Below are 6,275 nucleotides of genomic sequence, written 5' to 3'. Positions count from 1 at the left end.
AAGCTTCATAGGAAATTTTGGGAATGGGTTTGTCATAGATAGAATAGTAAATGGGCACCATGAAACCATTACAAATTTGGTACAAATGATCCTTGTAATAGGACTTCCACAATTTCTGATGGTATAAATGAATGGGTGTTGGATCTTGGGTGGTCCATCTCCAACCGAGGACAGGAAACTCAGAATTAAAACACAGGGTATCCATAATGTAAGCAGTATAATAAAATGGCGGGATTTTCCTTTCGGTGACTTTAGTTTTGTGTCTAAATTCACGAACAGCTACGACCAACTTATCAGAAAGAATAGTGGCCCAATCCATAATTATACTATTGATAGCCACTTCCATTAAGGGAACCATGTCAATCTCAATATTAACGGAGTCATGTAATCCCCACAATCTACACATCATAATCCCTGCATAGCAATAGGGAGAAGCCAAAGAAACGTTGGAGTACTTACCCGAACTTTCATGCTTGTGTTTGGCTGGGTTCTGCCTCCAATCTCGGAGGGGTTCAGATGGTGATTCATTTTCTTTTGCGAATCTCTCCACGAAGGCTCTGTTATAGACTAGCTCCGGTTCAGGCAGATGATACATTCGCCTCAGGTCATCAGGCTTGAATGACCCGAAAATCCTTCCATCCATTGTATGAAAAGTTCTATCAGTGATGGGGATTTCTTGAATTGCCCAGCGCACTACATCTGTGTAAGGGAGCACCTGCTCTCTGGCCGCTATTCTGTGTAAAAAGGAGTCGGCCAAGTCTTTGAGCGTTGCATCAGACTTCCTTAGTACATCTACACTAGCCGTTCTCACTGTCACTTGTGGTTGCTCGGCCTCCAACAGATTATATGTGCCCTGCCATGTGGTCCTAGCAAGACCAGCGCACGTAGTGTCCGAGATTAGGCCTTTCTTCGAAATTGTAGCAGCTTGACCTGCAACAGGTGTTGTAGTGGAACCAGAACTCCTCTTATTTTTCTTCCCCATCATATTCAGGCTTTTCTCCACAAACGAACTCTACACAAATGCAAGAGAAATCGTAACACGAGAAATAATGAAGATAAAGCATAATGTGAAAGATATATATCACTTGAAGCATGGCGATATTAATTTTCAAGAAGTGGCTGCGGATCCAATCACTGGTAAGAGATCGCATATGCATTAATGGTGTTTTTAGGGCCTGCTACTCATTAAATGACCATTACACTGTTATTCGGTTGAATGACCTCCTAACGCGTGCAACAGATATGATAATGCCTTAGACGCAAGTATTCGTTTAAACGAAGGGGGAAAGTTATTAAATACGCATGCATTACCTTATCCCTGCTTTAACGGCATCTTGAAATCTGTGCTTTATCAACCGGATTTAAATATAACTTTAAGGCTTAAAGCAATCACTTTTTGAAAATGCCGATTACCGATGAACAATGTCGCATCGCATCGGGGAAAGAGTTACATTATCGTTTGAAAGTAGTCCCAGCGAACGCCGATAGCGATATCGCATCGGGCTAGCGTGTGAACACATTACCAGATGCATATTAAGAGATTTGCCGACTTCCGATAGCGATATCGCATCGCATCGGGGAAAGACGTGAGTGCCTTATGGGAGTGCATGGGATACTGCCGACGGCCGATAGCGATATCGCATCGGGGTGCAAGATATGTGCTCTTTTGTGTATGCATGGGATACCGCCGATCGCCGATAGCGATATTGCATCGGCAAAGACCAAAGTGCCATTTAAATGCGTCTCTTTTGGTATTGCGATATGCGATCTTGCGATCGCTTTATCGCAATAACCAAAGATTGTTTTATTTTGGAAACATTGTTATTCGAAAAAAAGGCTTTAATTCACAAAGACATTTGATTATCAAACCTTTTTCGAACAAATTCATTGATACCAATTAATTTTTTAAAAGGGACCCATTTCATATAATTGATTGTTATGAATAGAGATGATACGAAATGGGGGGTTGTTGTAGGGCACAACATGATATTAGTTCATGCTTCTTCCTTTGGTAATCAAAGCATTGTAGCTTTCTTCCTACAAATTTGCTTCACTCTTTATTCATGTTTATACCTTTATTTACAACTTACTCTGCTTTTCATATTAACTCAAATTTTCACTGTTTTTTGCATAAAAGGCTTTCCTTTTTCTTTGTACAATCATGTTGAAATTTTATTCGCAGGAAAGGAGGCTCTCTCTTCAATTTTGAATGGAAAATGATGGATGGTAAGGTAAAAGGGTTATATGCAAGGTTTATGCAGGGTTTATGAAAGATTATATGTAGGGTTTATGAAAGAATCTATGCAAGGTCTTTAATATCAGGATTTACACTCTTTTGTACCAAGGCTTCTTTTGTACCAAGGCTAACTAGTCTTCTAATTGCAAGAGTTTTTTTGCAAAATCAAAAGCATTATTTTTTTATTTTTTTTACTTAAAATACTTTCCAACAATTCCTTTGGTCAATTCATGAAATGAAGTGGGTTCTCCAACAGCTCCTGTATTTTTCTTTTTGAGATGAAGTCTTATTTGATTTGTGTTCAGGTCCCTTTTGATATTTTTCAAACTTGAGCTTCCGATCCCTATGTGAAGTAGACTATTCTCATATTCAAGTCCCTTCTGTGGAGTAAAATTTTCTCATGTTTAGGTCCCTTATGTGGAGTAAACTGTTCTCATGTTCAAGTCCCTTCTGAGGAGTAAATTGTTCTCATGTTCAGGTCCCTTTTGAGCTTCAAAATTGCAAAGTAGTCCATGTTGAATGAGTACTTTTCAACCTTGATTTGAAACAGATAACAAGGAATTTTAGTAAAACATTTGTTTTCCTCTTTCTTCCACCCTTACTTATTCTGAGACTTATCCTCAAGTCTTCAAATTAGAGGATTTATTTTGCAAAGAATAAAATATTCTAAAATAAAGCTGAAAATCTAAAAGAATGAAATGAATTAAAAACATTTTATTTTTTAAATAATTCATACTAGCCAGTAACTTGGTTTTCCAATATGAATTTGGGTTTGTACTGTGCTAGAAATCTAGATTTTCGCAGCCAAACCCCTTTATTATTTTTTACCATTTTTTTCTTTTTTAATTTGAAGGTGGGGAAGGCACATCACTGTGCTTTTCCACCACTTCCAAATCTTCTTTTGTTGCTAGTTTCTTGAGAAAATATTCTTTATGCATAGGCTTATTATAAATTTCCAGCCTGTGTCCATTGACCAGAAATGATGTGGATGCTTCATCTATAGTTTTTATTTTTATTAATCCATTTTCATAGACTTCTTTAATTTCATAAGGCCCTAAAAAATGAGTAGTGAATTTTGCCTTGAAATCTTTTTATTTTGAATCAAATAAGAGTGCCCAATCTCCTACATGAAATTTTTCTTTTTATTGAACTTGTCATGCCATTTTATCCTTTGTTGCTGAATCAATGTTGTATGTTCTAGAAATCCTTTTCTTATTTCATGTAACTCATTTAGATGCATGTTTCTTTGTTGTTGTGCCTCTAATAGGTCCAATCCTAGTTCTTCTGCAAGTCTTTATGCTTGGATTTGAAATTCAATTGGTAGAAGAACTTATTTTCCATACACATGCTGATAAGGGCTAAATCGAGTAGTTTTTTTCCATGTTATTATGCATATTCATTTTCTCTGTCATGATATTTCAAGAATTTTGTTTGTTGACTCCACCAGTCCATTTGCCCATGGGTGATTTGGAGTTGATTTTCTGTGCTTGATTTTGTACTTTTTTGTAATATCTCTGACAATATTTGAAGTGAATTGTGCTCCTTGATCTGTGACAATTTGTCTTGGCACTCCAAATCTAACAAATATCTCTTCAAAGAGAAAAGATACTACTGCATTTTTTGTTTCCTTTGTCATTTCTTTTTCCTCCACCCATTTTGTAACATAGTCAGTACATACTAAGATGTACCTATTTCCATTAGATGGTGAATTAATAGGACCCACAAAATCAAGAGCCCATTGTTCAAATGGTTTTATAAGAACTTGTGGCTTTAATGGAATTTCATCAGAAAGTATAGGTCCTACTATCCTTTGATAGTTATCACATTTCTTGACATACATTTTTTAATATTTGAATATAGATGGCCAAAAATAACCTAGATTTAGTACCTTGTATGTTGTCCTTTTATCTGCAAAATGACCACCACATAGTTCATCATGACATGCTTTTAAAATTTCTCAAATATCATCTTATCTTACACATTTTCTGATTAGTAGATAAGGTCCAGTATAGAAAATATCTCCATTAACGCAACTATATCTGGCACTATCTTTAATTATTTTCCCTTTTTGTCTATTTTTGAAATGAGAAGGCAATCTTTCAGATGAAAAATTATTAACTCTGTCAGAAAAGCATGGATTTTTAACTGATGTGGAAAATAAATGTTCATCAAGAAATTTATCTGAAACTGGAACAATTTCACCAGGAGGATGAAGTCTTGAAAGAAAATTTTCTACCTTTAAATCCTATTTGATCCAACAGAGTAATGTTAAATTCCCGCATAAGTAATAATTATCTTGTAATCTTCCCATTAGTAATTGGTTTGTTCATTAGATACTTAATGGTTGAGTGATCAGTATGAATGAAAAATTCACATCCTGTGATATAATGTTTGAATTTGTTCATTGCATGTATTACAACTAGCATCTCTTTTCCAGTTACCGTGTAATTTAACAAAGAAAGGGTTAAGTTTTTGCTAATAAAATAGATAGAACAGTTCAATTGATTTTGTTTCTAGCCCAGACATGCCCTTATTGTTGTGTTTGATGCATCTGTATAGATGTGAAATTGTAGTATCCAATTTGGTCCTCTCAGAATTGATGTTGTAGACAGTTTTTGTTTGAGTTTTTCAAAAGCCATTTGACAACTATCATTCGAATTGGATGGTTTATCTTTTGCAAGTAGTTTGAATAAAGGTAAGGCCATTTTACTAAAGTTTTAAATAAACCTTCGATAATAGCATGCATATCCTAGAAAAATTCTTACATTATTTTGATTCATTGGTGCTCTCAAATTTAGAATTATTTGAATTTTTGCTAGATATACCTTTATTCCATAAGAGGAAATACGATGTCCCAACACTATTCCTTCTGTTAACATCATGAAACATTTTTCATTACTGAGAGATAAATTTGTTTCAATGCATCTTTTTAAAACATTTTCCAAAATTTTCAAATGATCGTCAAAGGTATTTCCATACACAGTGAAATCATCCATATAAACTTCTACACATTCATGTATCAAATCAGAAAAAATGGCCAGAACTGCTCTTTGAAAAGTAGTTGCTGCGCTACATAATATGAAGGGTAATAAATTATAAGCATATGTACTCCAAGGACATGTAAAATTAGTTTTTTCCTGGTCTTCTAATGCTATTTTGATTTGATTATATCCACTAAATTAATCTATAAAGGAGAAAAACTTTTTCCCAACTAGTGAACCTAGGACTTGATCTATGAATGGTAATGTATAATGATCTTTAAGAGTTTCTTTGATCAATTCCCTATAATATATATGGAACCTCCACTTCCCATTTTTCTTTGAAACCACTACTAAAGGAGAAATCCATTGGCTATCTGAGATAGGGTAGATAAATCCTACCAGTAATAATTTTTGCAATTCTTCCTTATCTATCTTTTTCATCATTGGGTTGATCCTTCGTTGTGGTTGCCTTACAATTTTGACACTATTATCTATGTAAATATTGTGAGTACATGTTTTAGGACAAATTCCTTGCATATCAGTGTAGTCCCAAGCAAATGGTTTTGAATATCTCTTTAATAATGCAATCAATTGTTCTTCTTGTGATGATTGTAAATTATTTCCAATGTTAAGATATTTTTTGGGACTGATTTCAATTGTTTTTCTTTGAGAGTTTGTGATTGAGTTAACATGAAATATAACATAAAATGATGTTTGCAAAGAATTGATTGTGCAATTTTCCTGAAAATGTTTTTCTAGAATTTGACTTGCACCATGATATTGCATAGTTCTTAATTGATTTGAAATATCTGGTTCTGAAATGAAGAAATCTATTAAATCCTCATTATCTTCTTCTCTAAAATCAAAATCTTCATTAATTCTTAAAATAAGTATAATTTCTTCCTTTTTTTGTTCTACTTCAAGAGGCCATCATAGCAAAGAAGGTGATTGAGTAGGAGGATAAAGTGTTATATGCTTTCTTTCATTTCCATGTGAAATAATCATGCTTCCTAATCTACAACCAATGAAGGCATTAGTTGTGGCTAACCAATGTCTGC

This window comes from Pinus tabuliformis, chromosome 6 (assembly GCF_031772625.1).
Source record: "Pinus tabuliformis cultivar Carrire ecotype Pingquan chromosome 6, CPIR1, whole genome shotgun sequence".
In the NCBI taxonomy this organism is placed as follows: domain Eukaryota; kingdom Viridiplantae; phylum Streptophyta; class Pinopsida; order Pinales; family Pinaceae; genus Pinus; species Pinus tabuliformis.
This window is presented reverse-complemented; position numbering follows the sequence as displayed.